The sequence below is a fragment of the Chiloscyllium punctatum genome, chromosome 12 (assembly GCF_047496795.1).
Source record: "Chiloscyllium punctatum isolate Juve2018m chromosome 12, sChiPun1.3, whole genome shotgun sequence".
Taxonomy (NCBI): domain Eukaryota; kingdom Metazoa; phylum Chordata; class Chondrichthyes; order Orectolobiformes; family Hemiscylliidae; genus Chiloscyllium; species Chiloscyllium punctatum.
The window spans coordinates 33,301,262-33,324,051 of NC_092750.1; positions in this window are offsets into that span (position 1 = coordinate 33,301,262).

Below are 22,790 nucleotides of genomic sequence, written 5' to 3' on the forward strand. Positions count from 1 at the left end.
AGCCTACAGCTTCACTAGATACTAAACTGTCCCAGTTCTTATTTGATTGTAGGACCACCCGTCATGCAAGTACAGAAGAGTTGCTCATGGAGAGAAAATTCAGCGCTAGGTTAAATCGGATCTTCCCAGACCTGGGGTGGAAAAGGTGAAATGGCATCAGGAATGCAAATGCTGGACATAAAACTCCACTAAGCAAGACAGACAGTTTACTTCAGGGGATGAAGTTTGGTGTAGGAACCTCAGGAATGGCCTGGCATGGTTAAGAGATCTGGCATGGTCAACGCAAGGTCATGTCCCATAATGTATAAGGTTGTGGTAGGTGCGATGGTCATGAACATGCATGTGGACCATATGAAAGTTGCAAACTCACAAATGGTGTGGGAGCAAAATGTGCCCAGCTCCTCAACAGCTTTTCCAAATGTTAAGGAACCTGTGGGTTCTCCCTTTCCAGATGATACCTCGGAATCTGAGATTGACATGGTAGATGTCACCACCTTGATACCTTTGACACCTAAAGAAGTGAATGGATTTCTTTTGAGATACTCCAGATGCAAGAGGCAAGTTACCTTGTGTTATACGCCGCCTGTATCAGAGGCAGAGTTGGAGGAACCTGACCTGGTGCTAAAGTGCCACAGGAGGACCTACAAAAATAAGAGCTGGCCTATGTCCTTTGACTCAGATGGGGAGTGATGTAGTGATTGTAACAAGGTCAGCCATGTGGACCTCATAGAATATGATTTTCCTGATTGTGGCCATTAATCTGGTCCAGTCAGGGAGCCCTGGCTCACAGATATAAACAGGACAGTCAGAGGTTCTGTTCATTCTGAGAGCTAGCTCTGAGGGCCAGAGTCAAGCTGCATGCACCTATTATCTTTGTGTTGTGCTGTTAATTAAGAGATGCATAATTACTTTGCTGAAGCCTTGGAAAGAAATGCCGTATATCTTAAAATGCATGGTTTTCTGTTAGAGTGGTGTCTATGGGGATTGGTTAAAGGTGCAATTAATTAAAACTGCATAAACAGACTAAAAAGGTTTTAGAAGTCAAGAATAGCACTAATGGATCCATTTCCACCGAATATTTAAATTTGATAGCCTAAGGCATCGTTTCCAATTTTCAAATGTTTGTTTGAAACATTTTAATGCAGGTGATTGCTGAAATCTCTTATTTAGTAGCTAGCAATAAAACATCGGGTTATGATTTCTAAATTGACTGTTTTTGCTGCTTTTATTTTGCACATCAATGCTTGTAGCCCAAAGAACTTCTCAAGGTTGCCTAGACACATCCAGATAACTTTAGCACTACTCGCTAAGTTGGAAAGAATAATTCCATAAATAAAGCATCAATACTGTTCCTTGTGGAGATGTGCGTCATGTCTGCTATTGAATTTCTACTATAATAACCTAATGTCATTGCAAGTTTGAAATGCTGGTTGGTAGATTGTGAGATATTTTAAAGGGTATTTGCATCTGGTGTTGCACCTTACAAGATGTTTGCTCAAGTTTCCCAACAGAGCTATATATGCAATGAAATTATTGACAATTAACATTGATTGCTATGTGATACTAGATTTGTAAACATTAATGATAGCAAGCTCCTTCTTAACAAATATGTATTGAAATGTTACAGAGTTCCATGCAGATTTTTAAATTGTGAAAACTAGAACAGTTAAGACATGATTAAAATATTGAATGTTTCAAATAACTGCTAATTTCCATTGTTTATAGGTTTTTTTCTGAAAAGGACTAAGTTTGCACTAACACAATCTGTACCTTTTGCATTTATTGGTTGTAACATGTGTTTGTGCTGAAATGTTTATTGCAATATCCTGCCTGGTTGGTACTTTTTTTTCTTGACAAGAAGTCTTCACCTTCAAACGTATTTAAGATCAGGTGTACTAATACTTTATTCAGTTTTATTGCTTTTACTTAGATAAAAAAAAGATTGGATTAGGAGTAAAGGTGATGCAAAAATCAACTGTTCTGGGAACCATTACATAAGTCTGACTGTATTAGAGCAGAGATTTTGGGCAAGCTATGTACAAAAAGCCCGCATTAATTGAGAAGAAGTTTACTGGCTAATCATAATTATCCATGCCCAAGTAATCTTAATGCATGATCCATTTTTGACCTATATGCAAAGTTAAGGTCAAGATTAGAAGCTTTTTCTCCTATGAAGTGATATCACTCCAATTGATGACGATGACGCTCCTGAGCCACTGTACGCATGGTGTTGACCACAGTGGTGCAATTCATCATGTTATGAGACAGAAAACTCCAACTGGTTGATCACTTGCATTTTGTTTATTTCATGGAAACTGTTTTGTTCAGCTGCTGCCTGAAGCAACAAATCAACTTTCAATAAACATTTTAATCCGAAACATGTCAAGCTAGATTTGTTTTCAGAACTGGCAAGTAACTTGAAGGAAAATAATTGATGAGGCTGGGTGTTCAAGAAGGAAATCTACAATTGTAAGTTGCCTTACTTTTTCACAGGAATCGTCAACCCACTGCCTTGCAATTAAGATGCATTTTGCAAGTTTAAGGACAGAATCCACACTTCTTTGAAAATAGTCTTTATTTTCAAGTCCTGACAATGTCCTTGCTGGCAGTAATTCAGTTAATGCAATCCTCCTGAAGATGGCATCCTCTTTGTCTGCTTTTCAATTTAGGATGGCATTTGAGTTCCTCAGATTGCAGGCCAAATCATGAGCCTTCAGCTTTGGAAGGATGGCAACAGGACTGGCAAAGTTGCATGCTTTTGAATGCGGGAGAAAGTGAGGACTGCAAATGCTGGAGATGAGAGTTGAGAGGAGGGGCTTATGCCTGAAACGCGATTCTCCTGCTCCTCGGATGCTGCCTGACCTACTGTGCTTTTCCAGCACCACACTCTTGATGCTATTGAATGCACCTACTTAGAGATGCCATTACAGTGACTTCTGAAGATGTTTCAACTTTGTTTACATAAACTGAGACTCTTGCTGCCAGATGAGTCTGGAGGGGAAGGCCTCCCATAGGATGGCTGGTGGTTGAAGATTGAAGTAGCTCCAGGTAGGCAGGAAAGTGTAGAAGACCTTGCAGGATGTCCAGCCATTTGCAGGCAAGCTGCCTTTGTTGGTACTTTCCAGGCTTTGACCACAGCGAAGAGCTCTCCTGCTACTGCCCACAACTGGGTAACTTAATTATTCAAAGTGACTACCTGCTTCTGTCGGTCAGGTAGTCATTGTTGCTTCCAAACAACCTTTTGTTTAAATCGGCTGGAAGTAGGAACTTGTTGGCCCAACACCTTCCCATTCTACTCTGTCTGAGTCCCACATTCAAGCCTATCTCTTCTAGATGGGATCATTCTGTCCTTCATCTTATAAGTGTCATCTGATGCATGATGTAATCTCAAAATCTCTCCATAACTTTACAACTGAATTTAAAATTGTATTTTTCCTGATCAGTCAACAGTTGCTGAAAAATGAGAAGAAGAAATGTATAATGGCAAAAACAGAAGGGTAATTGGACTAGTTTTCTCTTTTGCATTTCCCAGGTGCCCTCTTTAGAACTATAAAGTAGGAAAAGAATTGATGGAGACCTGTTATATTTGGTGTTTACTATTGGTTGTACTCATTGGAAACTCATTTCATTGGGTTTGATGAGGCATTGTAATTCAAAGAATGTTGCATTACAGTAAGGGCTAATTGACACAATATTGGATATTGGACTTGGAAAACTGTTTTACTGCATTGTTAAAGAAATTATATTTTAAGTACTTTTGGATGAAATGCTTCTAATATTTGTTAAAATTGTTGCTACGCTAATACAATATATTTGAACATAATATTAGCAAATGTATTTAGGTTGTAAAAGCTTAGAGGGTACCATGCTTTTGAGCACAATAGTGGGTCTTATGGGATCCTATTTCACATTGGCATATTTGGAGAAAATGAAAGAGCATAGATTCAACACAATTTTGAGTGTTAATGAAATGATGCACCATAAGAGAAGAATTGCACTCAGCTGGCATCACTCGAAAAGACCAATCCAACTGTTCTGCAGGAATTTTAAAAGCATTTTTACCTTTATAGAAAGGATGTGAAGACCTTGAGAAACAAACTTACCAATATGGTATTAGAGATGGGAGGCTTCAGATATGCAAAGTGACCAGCAAAGTTGGCTTTGTTAGAGTAGAAAAGGCTATGAGGAGATTTAATAGAATTGCTCAACATGATGTAGGATTTTGGTAGAGTAAATAGGGAGAAACTGATCTGATTGGCAGGTTTATAAGAAGGGGACATGGTTTAAAATAGTTAACAACAGGACCAAGAGAGAAATGAGACTTTTTGTTTTTATGAATGAATTATTGTGATCTGGAATGGATAGTTGAAGCAGGTGCAATCATAAATTTTAAAACAGAAATGAAAACCTCTCAGGCTATGGGAAAGGGACTAATTTGATTGTTATTTCAAAGAATAGCGTAAATGGCCTGTATGGCTTTCTATGCTGTAAGATGGTATTATACATGTGATTTGCAGGGTTTTTTTTATTAGGATGATGATACAAAAACTTTCTTTCTTGGAGATGAATCTTTTATTCTGTTGTTGGGTGGACATGGCAAAAGGGATTAAATTGCCTTGGTGAACAGTATATCAGTTACCTCTTGATGCATCTGTTGTCTGTTGATTCATTGGCATTACTAATGTCCCCAGTAATAACTTGGAATCAGTTCCTTTTACAATTCCACAGGATCTTATTTTCAGAGTTTTTGGCTGTTAGATTTTTAGTACATTTTTACTGAGAGTTTTGGTAATTGTTACAGTTGTAGAACTGTAATGAGCTTGATGTCTAGAGTTATTCCTGTGCTACAGGCTGGCTGCAGACCAAATTCAAGATGTTATACAATTCTATCTGAAGCACAAATTTACAAAGCTAGCATACAGTATAATCCAAAGGACATGTTTTGGTATGAGACATTCGCGAGTCAGATTCATTATAAAATGCTGTCAAGATACTATGTATTACTGTGCAATGTGCTAATGCATTGAGTAATATTTCTTCAGTGGTACTCTGATGTGACTTCATCTTACTTTGTCTTTTAAAACGGCTTTAGAACACACTATATATAGGCATATATATATAATATATATATATAGAGAGAGAGAGAGAGAGAAAGAGAGAAAGCTGACATGGATCAATTTTGCATTTGAAAATTTGTCACTCCCTCTCACCACACTTGAGTAAAACCTGCCATGATGATGTTGAATTTAACAATGTTTGGGATTCTTAAGGCTTAAACAGGCTATCCAGCAAATAAAAACAAAGAAAAATGTTGTGAACCAAATGATTTACTTGCTTAGGTCTAGCAGGCTGGCAGCTACTGGCTTGTGTCAGACTCCATTTGCTCATTCTCCATCTTGGGACAAAGAAGATATCCTTATAGATTTTAACATGTGACCATTATGATGATGTTGAATTTAACAATGTGCGAATGGGGACAAAACTGATGTGGAAACTGTGGAGGGATTTCTGTCCTGTCCATTACAGTTAAGATCCTGGCCTATATTTTTCTGATGCATTTTCATCCTATTGCAGAGGACCTCCTCCCAGAAAACGTATATGGCTTCTGAGTATCCTGGGGTACTGCAGGTATGGACTTCATGGCTGGCAGATACAGGAAAAATGTTGGGAGCAAAAACTAGAACTGTTCCTCATCCTTTTCAACCCAACCAAGGTATTTGATTCCCTAAATAGTGAAGTCATGTGGACTGCCTTCCAACATTTTGATTGCCCATTAAAGGACTGAAACGTGTGTAATCCAGGACATCAGGCATCTGGTGTATTTATAATTGGACAAGGAGTTGCTGGGTGTAACACAATGACTGGCCTGGTCAACGTCAGTGATATTTCACTGTAGAAATAGGTACAAGTATGGGATTCACCAATGTAAAAAAGGTGTAGATGATCAGGGAATTTGAGTGATACTTGCAGGAGTGACCATGGCACAGGTAGGAAATTGCAATAAGGAGATGCTCATGGGACAAGCTGAGGCCAGCCAGAAGACACAGGTACTTATTATTGTTTGTAGCCAAAGGATAAATAGGGTAATATAATTCTGAATTACACCTTCAGGTCTTACTTGGTTTGGATGAAGTTTAACCAATATGGGTCAACATCAAATCATTGAATATCACACTTTGCAAAAACATCATATTAATCTATTGGTGGGATTTCTACCATAAAGAGGGGTAAGGACTCTCATTTTGATGAATTTGATCTTGTTTCATTTCAACTTCTTCCTCGACTCCAAATATTACAGAGTAATTCCTGCCTAGAATGCTCATTAGAAAAATAACCATAGCAACAAAATCTGCAACTGCCAAAACTCTGTTTAAAGATATTCGGAAAAGGGCTGATATATAAAATCTTGGAAACGATACATGTTGCACAATGAATACTTTTTAGATATTCATTTGGAAAAAAAATTGTTTTTTTATTAAGTGAGGTTGGGCCTGCTCCCCCAGGGTATATTTCATTTGGATGAACTTGCAGAACTGGAAGAAAGATAGGATGTTGTATATATGGTCAGAAGATTGTAGTATATTAATTACCATTTTTAAATTAAGTTCTTGATGGCTTTCAGTAAAAGCTTAACAGCTTTGTGGGCGGCACGGTGGCACAGTGGTTAGCACTGCTGCCTCACAGCGCCAGAGACCCGGGTTCAATTCCCGCCTCAGGTGACTGACTGTGTGGAGTTTGCACGTTCTCCCAGTGTCTGCGTGGGTTTCCTCCGGGTGCTCCGGTTTCCTCCCACAGTCCAAAGATGTGCAGGTCAGGTGAATTGGCTATGCTAAATTGCCCGTAGTGTTAGGTAAGGGGTAAATGTCGGGGTATGGGTGGGTTGTGCTTCGGCGGGTCGGTGTGGACTTGTTGGGCCGAAGGGCCTGTTTCCACACTGTAAGTAATCTAATCTAATCTAAACTAAAATTAAGAGCTCATGACAAATATTCACCTGGCACAGAATAAGTGGAGTTCTTGCAAGATTTGCTGACATTTATTTGATCCCTCCCAAGACAAATGGGAATGGTGGCCAGATTGCTTCTCCCTTTCTTATGTCTTTCAGTTCTGTTGGATACAGGATATGGTGCTGCAGTCTTCATGCACAACTGCTGTGTTGCACACAGCAGATAAGATGGTGATTTCTGCCATAAAATTGGTTTTTGCTTTTCTCTTATTCTCTTCAGAAGTGCTTCCAGTAACAGATGTATTGGGAAGGCTAGAGGTTATTAAGGTGGACTTAATAACATCTATAGAGGTTAATAGAGTTCTTTGAGGAACTTAATAGAATTCTTTGAGGAAGTGACCATGTTGCTAGATGAAGGAAGGGCTGTTGATGTCATATACATGGACTTTTGTAAGACATTTGATAAGGTTCCCCATGGTAGACATGGTGTGCAGGGTGTTGTAGCTAGGTGGATAAAGAACTGGTTGAGCAACAGGAGACAGAGAGAAGTAGTTGAAGGGAGTTTCTCGAAATGGGCCACTGTTGTTTGTGATAGACATAAGTGATCTGGAAGAGGGCACTGTTGGTATGATCAGCAAGTTTGCAGATGACATGAAGCTTGGTGGAGAAACAGAAAGCATATGGGACTGTCAAAGAATACAGGAGGATATAGATAGACTGGAAAGTTGGGTGGAAAAGTGGCAGATGGATTTCAATCGAGACAAATGTGAGGTGATGCATTTAGGCAAGACTAATTCTAGAGCGAATTATACAATGAATGGAAGAGCCTTGGGAAAAGTTGATGGGTAGAGAGATCTGGGAATGCAGGTCCATTGTACCCTGAAGGTTGCTGCACAGGTGGATAGGGTGGTCAAGAAGGCATATAGTATGCTTGCCTTCATTGGACAGGGTATTGAGTATAAGGGCTGGCAGGTCATGTTAAAATTGTACAAGACATTGGTTCGGCTGCAATTAGAATACTGTGTACAGTTCTGGTCACTACATTACCAAGAGGATGTGGGTGCTTTGAAGAGGGTGCAGAGAAGGTTTACGAGGATGTTGCCTGGTATGGAAGGTGCTAGCTATGAAGAAAGGTTGAGTAGGTTAGGTTTGTTTTCATTAGAAAAAAGGAGATTGAGGGGGGACCTGATTGAGGTTTACAAAATCATGAAGGGTATAAACAGGGTGGATAGAGACAAGCTTTTTCCCAGGGTGAAGGATTCAATAACAAGAGGTCACACTTTCAAGGTGAGAGGTGGAAAGTTTAAGGGGGATACACACGACAAGTACTTCACACAGAGGGTGGTAGGCATCTGGAACGCGTTGCCAGCAGAGATGGTAGAGGCAGGCACAGTAGATTTATTTAAGATGAGTCTGGACAGATGCATGAGTAGGTGGGGAGCAGAGGGATAGAGATGCTTAGGAATTGGGCGACAGGTTTAGACAGTAGATTTGGATCAGCTCAGGCTTGAAGGGCCGAATGACCTGTTCCTGGGCTGTAAATTTTCTTTGTTCTTTGTTCTAAGAAATTTGTGGTAAACTATAAAATACTGACATAGTGAAATCTTGTGTGAATGAACTTTCTAATAACATAATATCATGTATCCTTCTCCTTTATAGGTTCTGTTGTTTATGACACTTCACACTGTACTTGCCAATTGTACTTGTACAGGTAGTTGGAAATCTCAGCTTTTAGCCATTGACATATTATTAAACTGTTTATAAGTAAGTGTTGATCAGCAGATTGGTTTACATTCAATAATGGCCTCACTAACATTAGAAGAAAGAAGGACAAGTCGGAGGAGATTTGCCAAATACAGCTCAAGGACAGTCACTTGAGTACAAGAAGAACTAATCATTATTATTGAGAAACAAAAATGGGATTGTGTTATATGGAGTCCTGTTATATCAATGTACGATTGCACTAATCATTAATAATTTATCCCTTTTATATTTAAAATGTAAAAATGTCTGTATGAGTGTTATTAATTTTTGTGTTTCTTTTTACTGCCTTGCAACATAGTTATCTTTAATAAAGGCACCAGATAAAGAGCTTGCTGACTATTTAGGAACATGGGAAAAAGGAATAAGAGTAGAAAACTTTACCCATTGAGCCCATTCCACTATTCAAGAAGTGTCATAGAGTCAGCATGGAAACGGACCCTTTGGTCCAACATATCCATGCTGACCAGATATCCTAAACTGATCTGGTCCCATTTGCCAGCAATTGGCACATATCCCTCTAATTCCTTCCTATTCATGTAACCATCCTTTTAAATACCTTTTAAGTGTTGTAATTATACCCATTTCCACCACTTCCTTTGGGAGCTCATTCCATACATGCTCTACCCTCTGCATGAAAAAGTTGACCTCAAGTCCCTTTTAAATCTTTCACCTCTTACCTATGCTTTCTAGTTTTGGACTCCTCTACCATGGGAAAAAGACCTTGGCTATTCACCCTGTACAAGCCTCCCATGATTTTGTAAACCTCTATAAGGTCACCCCTCAACCTCTGACATTCCAGGCAAAAAAGCTCAAGACTATTCAGCCTCTCCTTGTAGCTCTAATCCTCCAATCCTAACAACATCCTTGTAAATCTGTTCGGTATCCTTTCAAATTTAACAACATCTTTCCTATAGCAGCAAGATCAGAATTAAATGCAGTATTCTAAAAGTAGCCTCACCAATGCCCTGTGTAGCCGTAACATGACATCCCATCTCCTCAACTCAATGCACTGACTGATGAAGGCAGGCATGCTAAATACCTTCTTCACCACCCTGTCTACCTACAACTCTACTTTCAAGAAACTATGCACCTGCACTCCAAATCCCTTCGTTTGGCAACATCCCCAGGGTCTTACCATTAATTGTATAAGTCCTGCCCTGATATGCCTTACCAAAATGCAACATATTCCTGATGAAGGGCTTAAGCCTGAAATGTAAACTCTCCTGCTCCTTGTATGCTGCCTGAACTGCTGTGCTTTTCCAACACTACACCTTTTGACTCAAAATGCAACACCTCCATTTATCTAAATTAAACTATCTGCCACTCCTTGGCCATTGGCCCATCTGATCAGGGTCCCATTGTGCCCTTCTTCACTGTCCATTACACAATTAATTTCGGTGTCATCTACAAACTACTAACCATTGTTCCTATATTCGCATTAAAATCATTTATATAAATTATGAAAAGCTGTGGACCCACCACCGATCCTTGTGGCACATCGCTGATCACAGGCCTCCAGCATGAAAAACAAACCTCTCCAACTACCCTGCATCTCTTATCTTCAATCCAATTTTGTATCCAATTAGCTAGCTCCCCCGGATTCCATGCGATCTAACCTTGCTAACCAGTCTACCATGCGGAACCTTGTCAAATGTCGTAGACCATATTGACATCTACCGCTCTGCCTCCATCAATCCTTTTCATTCCTTCTTCAAATAACTCAATTAAATTGGTGAGACACAATTTTCCATGCACAAAGCCATGGTGACTTTCCCTAATCAGCCCCTACCTTTCCAAGTACATGTAAATCCTATCCCTCAGAATCCCCTCTAACAACTTATCCACCACTGACATCAGGCTAACCAATCCATAGTTCTTTGGCTTTCCATACCACCTTTTTTAAATAATTGCAACACATTAGCTAATCTCTAGACTTCCAGCACCTCACCTGTGGCTATTGATGGCACAAATATCTCAGCAAGGGGCTCATCAATCTCTTCTCTAGCTTCCCATAAAGTTCTGGAATGCACCTGATGAGGTATCAAAGATTTATTCATCTTTATCTGTTTTAAGATGTTTAGCACCTCTGTGGTAAGGACACTTTTCAAAATGTCTCTATTTATTTCCCCAAGTTCTCTAGCTTCAATATTCTTCTCCACAGTAAATACTGATGCAAAATACTTGTTTAGTATCTCTGCCATCATTGTGAGATGGCCTAGTACATCTTAAAGGGCACTATTTTCTCCCTAGTTACTCTTTTTCCCTTATGTATTTGTAGAAGCTCTTTGGATTCTCCTTAACCCTATTTGCTAAAGATATCTCATTCACCCTTTTTGCCATCCTGATTTCCCTCTTAAGTATACTCCTATTACCCTTATACTCCTCAAGAGATTCACTTGATCCTAGCTGTCCATACCTGACATACGCCTCCTTTTTCTTGATCAGAGCCATAATTTCTCTCATCATCCAGCATTCCCTACCTCTACCAGCATTACCCTTCACACTAAGAGGGTAAGAGTGTCTGAACTCTTGTTACCTCATTTTAAAGACCTCCCACTATCTAGCTGTTCCTTTACCTGTGAATAGTCTCTGCCAATCACCTTTTGAAAGTTCTTTTTTTAATACTCTCGAAATTGGCCTTACTCCAATTCAGAACTTTAACTTTTAGATCAGTCTATTCTTTTTCACAACTATTTTAAAACTACTAGAATTATGATCATTGACCCCAAAGTCCTCTCCCATTGATACCTCAGTCACTTACCCTGACTTATTTCCCAAAAGAAAGTTAAATTTTACTCCTTCTCGAGTAGGTACATTCACATACTGAATAAAAACACTTTCTTGTACACACTTAACAAATTCCTTTCCATACAAGCCCTTAACTTTGGCAGACCCTCTCTATGTTTGGAAAGTTAAATCCCCTACCATAACCACTTTATTATTCTTACAGATATCTGAAATCTCCTTACGTTTGCAGTTTTTGTGAAGATTCGTAGCTCAGGTTGTGGTTCAGTTGTAAATTTGCTTGCTGAGCTGGGAGATTTGTTGTCAGACATTTTGTCACCATGCTAGGTAATGTCATGAATGAGCCTCCGTTGAGGTGCTGGTGTATTCTCCTGCTTTCTATTTATGTGTTTTAGTCTGTTCTGGTGGGTGACCTTCTTACATATTTGATCCTCAATTTCCTGCTGACTATTGGGGAGCCTATAGTTCAACCAATAAGCTGATTGTTCCTTTCCTATTTCTCAGTTCCTCCTATATAACTTCATTGGATATTCTTCCAGGAATATCCTCCCTAACTACAGCTATAATGTTATCCTTAATCAAAAACACCACTCCTCCTCCGATAGGATTTGTATCCAAACACAGTTCCTACAGACAATAGGAACATTGAAGTTCTCCCTAATCTCCCACATCCTGGCTAATCATCTACCACTATGCATACTTCATCCACTTTTCCTTGGTATAATTACTAATGCCATGAATACAGATCATGAACCCGAGAACATCTATGGATATACTGAACTTTTAATTCTAACAATTTTTTAAAAAGAGGACTGATACAGTCATGGTGACTAATAAATTTGTCTGTTTGGAGTGGAATTCTGGATGAGATGATAAGAAATTGACGACTGATACTCCATTCATCATGAATTTATTTTCTTCAGGCATGTTTGTGTTTTATCCTTTCGGTGGTACACAAAACAAGGGGTTAAAAGTGAAGCTTCCGTCCTGGTCAGTATGTGTTAATGGCCTGATGCCCTAGTGTGTGAACTAGTGTACTGTAAAAGTGATAACTTGGAGAACAACCATTAGACACCCCTGCAGAGCCAGTAAAACAAAGGGAAAAGACACTCTGTCACTCTGAGTGCTGCCAGCCAGGGCAAAAGAATTTTAATCTATCTGCAAAAGCAAGGAACCTGTAATCTAGTGCTTAGCTGCCAATGCCAATGCTACCGGCACCATTTGCTGTAATGACAGCAACATTCTGATATCTATTTTTCACAAACAACTCAGAGAATAATTTCTTTAAACATTTACCTTTTATTGGACCCTCTTCTTCTGAATCTCTGTGCATGTTTTGTATTATTGTTTCTTATCATGTTTTAAACAAATCAACTTATTATTTTGTTAACTCAAGAAAACCTAGTTAAATTATCTTATTTTAAAAACTAAAATAAATTGGTCTGGAAAAAAGATATTCACAGGGAAGGGATCTTCTTTAAATTAGCCTTATTGCAACCAATTGAGGGAGTGAACGAATTAAAAAAGGATACTAGTTCATCCTTCCTCTCCGAGGAGTTCAAAGTTTTGGGGTATCTTGTCAGAAACCATAACTAATTATGGAAATTGGCTCAGGAATTTGTAACTGTATTCAGAAACCTATCAATTTATGACTTGAACTCAATCCAAGAGTTTCTCTTGGATAGAGAACTCTAAAGATTTTCTACCTTTTGTGTGAAGAAACTCCTGCTCATATCAGACTTGGGTGGCATGGTCCTTTCTGAGACTGTGTGCCCTTGGAAAACATCTTATCCACTTCAACCCTATCATATCCTGTAAGAACTTTGTAAGTTTCAGTGAGATCTCATCTCATTCTTTGAAATCTTAGAGTTTACAGGTCCAGTTCCTTCAATTCCTCCTCATTAGACAATCATGCCATCCCAAAGATTAGTTTGGTGAACCTCAGTTGTATTCCATCTGTGAAAAAATATATCCTTCTTCAGATAAGGAGATGAAAGCTGTGTATATTCCTCTACGTGTGTCTCACCAAGAATCTATACAATCGCAGCAGAGCATCTTTTATTTTCCTTGTGATGAAGGTCAACTTCATTTGCCTTTCTAATTGCTTGCTGCACCTGCATGTTCACTTTTCTGAGTCATGAACAAAGGCAGACAGGTCCCTTTGAACATTAACACTTCCAACATTTGAGCAGTTAAGGTATCCTCTGCCTTTCTGCTTTTTTTTCTGCCTAAGTGGATAACCACAAACTCATTCCCATTATGTTGCATTTGCCTACCCAAAACTCCCTTAAATCTCCTTGACTGTGAAAACGTGTGGCTCAAGCACTGAACCCAATATTCCATTCATAAAAGCCAGCCATCCTGAGAATGAGCGTTTATTCCTACCCTCTGTCTTTTGTCTATTAACTAGTTTTCAGTACATAACTGGATATTATTCTCAATCTCATGTGTTCTTTAAGACCATGTGTTTCCCCTTTATCTTAATACTTAATTGGAATTGTCCTTAAGAGTGTAAAACTAAAACCTTTGACACAATATATTATTTTCAGTAACACCAAATGACTATAATTAGCATTAATAAAATGCTACTAACATTGGTAGCAATGAATCTTGAGGTCTAACAAAATGCATGTTAATGTAACTCTAGGTTTTAGTCACGTGGGAAGAAGAAAGAAAATGCAAAAGATGAGCAAATAAGTGCAAAGAACATAAAAGATGAAAAAGAAAGGATAAAAGTAAACAGAGAAACTAAAACAATTGAGTACTTCGGAAAATAAGGAAAATTGAAGGATGAAAAGAAAGGAAAATGAAATAGAAATAAGTGGTCAAAGCAGGAAATTGCTGAGTGTGCCCTGGAAATACAACTCAAGCTACAAATAAATCCTATAAATGTCTCTTAAAATGGTTCTTTTTGGATGCTGTGACAAATTTACTTGATTCTTTGAAGGTCTGTGGAATGACTCAGAAGGATTTTGCCTTTGCAAGGAATGTGCAGGAGCAGTGTTGGCTACACATGAGATTATGGATGTACTTCTGGGGAAATCACTTACACTGAAAGCATTAAATTTTTATTAGATTTTCAACTTAACATCTCATGATGAAGTTAGAAGTCATGAGAGGACATGGCTGAAATATGAACCTTTGCTTTGTCTACAAGCTTCAACATCAAGATCTTGGCAGTGAACCTTTTTCTTTTTCTTGAGTTCTCTGCCCGAAAGCAGGTCCTTGCAATTATTCATTGATCCAAGGCTAAGTGCTGTGTTAATTTAATGACAGAGAGGATGAGATGGCATGCTCTGAGTCTACCTCAAGCAGAATGGGATCAAAACACATGCTATTGCTAATAATCTTAATTTTATTCTTTAAAGTTCCCCTCCCAGCCACTCGCTATCCTGTCTTAAAAATATATTGCTGTTCCTTCAGCAGTGATGGGTCAAAATCCTGGAGTTCCCTCTATTTCCTGAAAAGGAGTACTCAAACCTGTTACTCATGTATTCTTTCCTTGTATGACAGACAGAAGACAGTGAACTGACTCAGAACTTAATAAACTAACCCTTCTTTATATAATCATTTAAGTATCAATACTCAATATAAAACATACATTTGTTACAATATTTACTTCTCACTTCATCTAACTCATCTCCATCTTTAACTCACTTCATTTAACTACACTTTACTTTACTTAATGCACATTTAACCCTAACTCTAACTCTCTAAGTTTGACTTGAATCAAATACTACACTGATATGAGTGAAGTGGCCAACTTTGTTCTCTGTATAGATCTTGCCACATGGTTCTTTGTCTTCTCTAAGAGTAAGTTCAGGGTGCATACTTATCAAACATCGTCTTAAAGGATTTTCCTGTTAAAAAATGCCTTTGCTCTGCCAATTTATCTGAAAATCTGCTCTGTTTCGAGAAAGATCTCTGGCATTCAGCAACGAATTGATCAAAGTTGGACCACATTGTTCGATCCCAGCCAGTAGAATTTACTGGTAAACAACTCCCAGGTGTTTACACTGAGTCATAAACAATGACATTTCATGCTCCATATAAGATAGCATAGTGGCAGTATGTCTAGAGACAACCATAAAATCTGCCTTATTTGGTCAACACAGGAAACTGCAGGTAACAACATGTTTTTGCTGCAGTTAAACAGAGGTCAAAGTTTAAACTAGCTTGACCAAAATTCCCAGCATGCTTGATTGTAGCTCTTAACCAGTATTGTAGCCATTTCTGCTGCTGGCCATATGACTGCACCTCTATAAGGTCATTCTGGGCCTATCTTCTTGGACTGCAGTAGTTCAGAAGGCAGCTCACCACCACCTTCTCAACAGCAAGTAGGAATACCAATAAATGCTGGACCAGCCAACAATACCCAGATCCCATGAGTGAATAAAAAATATTCTAGTTCACAAGCTAGCCATTTAATCAACTGTGCTCGCTGGTGGTACCCATAATAAACTTAACATTAAATAAATGCATCCAGTTTTTCTGTCTTCAACATGGAGTAAAGCAAAACCATTGACTTTGAGTTCTTTATTGATGACGTATTGGAATGTTTTATAAGGAACAGTTTCATAATGAGTCTTCTCAATATTTCTGAAAGGTTTCTAGGAACTCTTTTAGCAGATTAGATTCCCTACAGTGTGGAAACAGGCCCTTCGGCCCAACAAGTCCACACCAACCCTCTAAAGAGTAACCCACATTGATTCATTTCCTTACATTTAACCCTGACTAATGCACCTAACACTATGGGCAATTTAACATTGCCTGCACATCTTTTGGAAGCTGGGAGAAAACTAGAGCACCCAGAGGAAACCCATGCAGACACAGGGAAAATGTGCAAAATCCACACAGACATTCGCCTGAGTTGGGAATCAAACCTGGGTCCCTGGCGCTGTGAGGGAACAGTGCTAACCACTAAGCCACTGTGCTGCCTGCAGATGATGCTGTGTTTTTGACAGGCTCATAAGGACTTTGGTAAGATCTTTACATGGTCATGAAAAAGTATTACCTATTGAAAAACAGTAGCAATTCCCAAAGTGCAGGATAATGGCCTTTGATTATTCAAAAAGGGCGTCTGAATGTGTTAGGTCAACAGTAAAATTAGTAAATTTTTGATTGGCTAACTTATGCCTTTATCTAAAATGTAAAATTTGAAATAGAAAGACTGAATTTCTGTAATGTGAAATGATTAATCTTGGTAGGAAAATTAATGAGGCATATGGGGCATAAAGGATACAAGAGCAAGGAACTTATATTAGACTGTATAAGAGCTTCACCTGGAGTATGCTGTCCAGTTCTGAGTGCTATATTTAAGGGAGGATGTGAAGCAGATGCTGGAAAGTTTAATGCAAATGCGCCCAGGAACAAGGAAGTTCTGTAATAAAAATAGATTTGAGAGGTTAGGACTGGTTTCCATGGAGAAGTGAAAGCTGAAGTGACTGTAGATGGCGGTGGAGTAGGCAGCATATATGGTCCTGTGCCCAAACTTGTCCTCTCGTCAGCATTGTTTTCTTTTTCTTTTTCCTTCTTTCCCTTTTTTTCTCCAAGAGAAAGAGAGATCTTCAGCAGGAGGCAGCTTCAATGCCTCCTGAGAAGCAGCAGCATCTTCAGAGGCAACATGGCTACAGAATTGGTTGTTTGGCCTGTGAAGCCTAGAGTGGGACTCTCGCTTTCACATGGAGTTGGCCCCAGTCGCTGTCTTGGTGGCATGGCATGGACGGGAAGACCAGCATGGAACACTCTTGGCAATGTGGCATGGACTGGCAAGCCCGGAGGGGGACTCTGGTGGTGGCATGCTGTAGCAGTGAAGCAGGAAAAGTTGGACTCTCTTTAAGTTTTAAAAAATTTTATTCTAAATTAGTCTTGATGGTGCCTATGTATGGTAATAGTACATACTTTTCACTGTAAATTGTGTACACGTGACACTAAAGGATTCTGAGAGGAACTTTGGAAGAGGTATTCAACACCAAGAGAACGGCATAGATCAGGAGAAATTGTCACTACTTATGAAATGATTCAGAATGAGAGAAGGAAAATAATTGACAAAAGAAGCAAAAGCACATAGTAAAACATCTTCATGTAGAAAGTAGCTAAGGTCTGGAATGCACTGTCTGAATGTGGTAGATGTTGGTTCAATTGATGCATTCAAAATGAAATCAACCTTTATTTGATAAAGAAGAATGTACATAGTTAGGAGGAGAAGGCAGAAGAATCTAGAAGTCCTGGTGGATGTCAGGTCATTTCTCACTTAGAAGAGACTGCCCAAGTTCTTGCTAAGTAGTCGGTGATTAATTCATATATGTATGAAAGGGTAAAATGGTTTCAGTTAGAGTATTTTGGATGTTTTTACCCTTCTTTAATTCATCAAATTCTGAGGATTGACATTTTAACCTTCAGTAAGGCAGACCTAGAGGACAACATGGAACTTTGTGCTACAGTTTAGTGGACTGGTTCCCTGGCTCCATTTTGCCAGTTGGCCATTTTTCCAGAATTTGGATGTCAGGGTAAGGGTGTGTGGCACTAGGACTGTTTGCTTGCAAGTAAGGATAGCCAATGAAGGGCTGTTTTTGAGGTCAGCTAGGATTTTCTGCAAAGCTTCCAAGTGTCTACATGTGAGTGTGGGGAATAGGGCATCTTAGAGGACTCCTCTTCTTCATGCCACCCAATTATTAAGATTTCCAGGGAGAAAAGGCATTTTTTATGTTCAATTTCAATAATTGAACAGTTGGATTCTCCACTTTGGAGTGGTAAATTCATATCAAAAAAGGAAATTAAAGGAAAATGAACATTTTGTTGCATATATCATTGTTACTAAGTGTTCTGGAGGGAGAGTCAGGATAATTTTGGACATATCTCATTGTGAATTCCTGTCAAATGTTCTTGGTAAGTAGTTGGTTATTTATCCTTAGGTGTATAAAAGGATAAAATAGTTTTGGTTAGTCATGTCTTTTAATAAAATAAGATGTAAGCAGAAAAGAGCAGAAGAAAAGATTAGACAATACTCTAGACAATATAAGAAGTTAACTTGAGATTAAAGGGACCAGTCAGGGAAAAGATGAAAAAGATAAGGATGCAACCTAGACTTCACAATTAACAGGATAAGGGGAAAGGGAGGCATATTTTTAAAAAAAGTCAGGAACTAAGTAAACTGATCTGGGCTATCTGTTCAGCATCTGATTGTAAGTTGACAAGAATATTGAGCAACCATATGTGTGCATGCCTTCAAGTAAGGAATCAGCACTTCTAGATTTTTAGAATACTTAAGACTGGCCCTCCTTGAGTAGATAATCATAACCTGTACTTGAGTCTCCTGGTGGCTTGCCAAGTCGTGCCACCAAACAAATCATTTAGGTTGGCTGCTGAGTTCTTGAAGATGAATCAGTTCACTGTATCCAAACAGCCACATAGGAGCTCATCCAATACCTCAGACCAGCATTGTATGACTCTCTAGACTGGATCTTCGTACTTTAGTTGCTGTTTGTAAGCTGGGAGAAGGATCACAGCCTTATAGTCTGATTATCCAAAGTGCAGGTGAGGGATGGAGTAATAGGTATTGTAGCAATGGTCAATGGTGTTTGGGCCTCTGGTGGGACAGGAGACATGTTGATGGTATCATAACAGCACACTTCTGAGGTTGGCCTCGTTGAAGTAATTGAAGCAGGAGTGAGCCATGTCTCTGGAAATCAGGACACACACTAGTCTCTCAATTCTCTTTGATAGATGAGTCGAACTTTATGTTCATCCAGCTTGTTTTCAATAGCTTGTGCATTTGCCAGGAGTATACTGGAGATGGGGATGTCTTGAAACCATATTGTTTCAGTCTCACCTGCAGTGGGGTGGGTGGGTGGTGGTGGTGGTAGTGTGTGTTGCTTTGAAGGTCAAAAGGTCGCCAGACCTGAAATTAGATTTGAGAGAACATTGTTAGTAATGCTGACAAATGTAAAATTGAGATTTGAAAGAATAGAATTATTATAATAGATGTAAGGAAACAATCTGTGGGCGGCACGGTGGCACAGTGGTTAGCACTGCTGCCTCACAGTGCCAGAGACCCGGGTTCAATTCCCGCCTCAGGTGACTGACTGTGTGGAGTTTGCACGTTCTCCCCGTGTCTGCGTGGGTTTCCTCCGGGTGCTCCGGTTTCCTCCCACAGTCCAAAGATGTGCAGGTCAGGTGAATTGGCCATGCTAAATTGCCCGTAGTGTTAGGTAAGGGGTAAATGTCGGGGTATGGGTGGGTTGCGCTTCGGCGGGGCGGTGTGGACTTGTTGGGCCGAAGGGCCTGTTTCCACACTGTAAGTAATCTAAAAATCTGCTGGGGACAACTCACTGAGGTCATGTTCCAGCGCTATCTTGGCCGTAAGATTGGTGGAGTCAAAGTATTCAGTCAAAATATAGAAATCAATCTCCAGCAGGTGGGCAGATTGAAATCAGTTGAGACATTTTAGTTTAGTAAGGTTATTGAAACAAGCAGGTAAATGGAGCTGAGCTACAGGTCAGCCAGAATCTAATTTAACAGTGAAATCTGGGATACTAACTACTGGCAAATTCTGGCTAGGGTAGTTTGCTGCTACCAACTAAGCCTTAATGTGATGAGGCTCTTGTGCGCACAATGCATTTTATTGCATAATAGCAAACAGATGCACTTACGTTAGCAAGATAAACATTGCTATTGAGGTCATGAAGAAACCTATACATGTAAGTTTTCACTCTATAAGGTCTTAAACTGATCTGCCTTATCCCCAAGCCTAAATGATGCAATCAGATTGGATGGAGATTACTGTGTGGAGTTTGCATATTCTCCCCGTGTCTGCATGGATTTCCTCCAGGTGCTCCGGTTTCCTTCTACAGTCACAAAGATGTGCAGGCCAGGTGAATTGGCCATGTTAAATTGCCCATAGTGTTAGGTGCATTTGTCAGCGGGAGGTGGGTCTGGGTGGGTTGCTCTTTGGACAGTCAGTCCGGACTTGTTGGGCCGATGGGCCTACTTCCACACTGTAGGAAATCTAATCTAATTTAATCAAACATTAACCCTTTCAGAAGAATCACCTCATACAGCATCTCTCCCAAGCCTTTTTCCCCATCATTATCATTTATGCATTCACATATACAGCAAACCATTCATTAACCAGCAGCTATGGGACCAGGAGTATGTGCCGGTTGATCAAATATTCCAGATAATCAAAAGGTGCACATAACCACAGTAAACCCTGACCAAGTGAAGCTTTGAGACATCAACATCCCTCAAAAATTCCATGTAAAAGCATCAATGCACTTCCTAAAATCAATGAAAAACACTCAGTAAGTAATAGAAAAGTAATTTAGGGGTATCTACATCACTCTTACGCTTTATTTACAACATAAATATCTGACATTGTGGTGGATTGTAGTATTCGAGTTATATAACTTTTGCAGGTTTATCAAGAGGGCCGATTGATAAGGTACTGATTAAAACAAGGTTTGATGTATAATCATATTTGCCAATACTCCATTTCCTCCCCAATTCTCTCACTTCAAAAATTCTGTTGGTCTGAATGTTTCATAATTCTCCCAGTAAGCTCTCTATTCGGACTTGGAAGATTGGTAGATCTTTGCCTTAAGGACTGTTGACCTTGGTTCTGATGTTGGCTCTGTGCGGTCTGTAAAGCCTATTCACTGGAGGACCTTTTATTGCTTGAAAACAACAAATACTGGAGGTCACAGTGGGTCAGAGAGCATCCATGGAGAGAGACCAAGCTAACATTTTGAGTCCAAATGACTCTTCATCAATATAGATTCCAGCATCTGTAGTAATTTGTTCATTTATTGCTTGGTTGATCTTTGCTGAGGGCATTGTTCTTGTCAAACTAGGTTGGACAGTTACCTTTATTGGGAGGATCCTTTATCTCCTTAATTTCTTTCACAGTGGAACACTTCTCTGCTGAATCAGGTAATTGCTCCATCATCTGGTGGAGCTTTAGTCTCGTGAATTTCTTTAATGGAAGTTGGCTACTCTGTTGAAACATTTGTTTTCTTTTTGTTGTAGCTTGGATCACTGAGCGAGGCAATTTCTATACTGGATCACTGTGATTGGTAGTTTCTTCATGAGCTGAAAATGTGTTGCTGGAAAAGCACAGCAGGTCAGGCAGCATCCAAGGAGCAGGAGAATCGACATTAACCACGCGGCTGCTGCATCGCCCGCGGCAGCAACCACCGCTGTGAACCATGATGTCACTTCCGCCCCCACCGACCTTGCAGCCTCGTGATTCCACCCAGACAACTGCCTCTACGATCGCCAGGAAGACCACGGTAGATTCGTGGCCTCCGCGGGGTGCACGGCTATCGGAAACAACACCGTTTCTGCCGTTGCCACAGCCACTTCCGCTCCCAGTGACATCACTCACCTGCACAACGAACACGCCACATGCGTCTCTGCCCCCACGCCGATCTCCGCCACCACGCTGATCTCCGCCACAACGCCTAACCCTGCCCCCACACCGATCTCCGCCCCCATGCCGATCTCCGCCCCCATGCCGATCTCCACCCCCACGCCGAACCCCACCCCCTCCCTGATCTCCATCCCCGCCCCGATTTCTGCCCCACGCCTAACCCCGCCCCCACGCCGATCTGCGTTCGCATGCCTAACCCCACCCCCGCCCCGATCTCTGTTCCCGCCCCTACGCCTAACCCCACCCCCACTCCCAGCTCTGGCCCCACACCAGGTCCTAGCTCCCAGCCCTGCCGTTTTTTCACCATCCCTCCAGAACTACCCCTCTCTGAGTATGAAAGATCAGTCCTCGGCAGAGGCCTCACCTTCATTCCCCTACGCTCTTGGATTAACGAGTTCAACACGCGGCGAGACATCGAACACATCTTCTGCCGCCTTCGCCTCCGCGCCTATCTCTTCAACCAGGATTCCCTCCCCCCCTCTGATGACCCCTTCTCTCGCCTCCAACACACCCCATCCACCTGGACATCCCATGCTAGCCTTTTACCTGCCCTCGATCTCTTCACAGCCAACTGCTGCCGCGACATTAACCGCCTCAACCTCTCCACCCCTCTCACCGAATCCAACCTCTCACCCTCGGAACGTGCAGCCCTCCACTCCCTCAATTCCAACCCCAACGTCACTATCAAACCTCAGACAAGGGAGGCGCCGTAGTAGTTTGGCGCACCAACCTTACACCGCTGAGGCCAAACGCCAGCTCGCGGACACCTCCTCCTACTGCCCCCTTGACCATGACCCCACCTCCCACCACCAAACCATCATCTCCCAGACCATCCATAACCTCATCACCTCAGGAGATCTCCCATCAACCACCTCCAACCTCATAGTCCCACAACCCCGCACTGCCCAT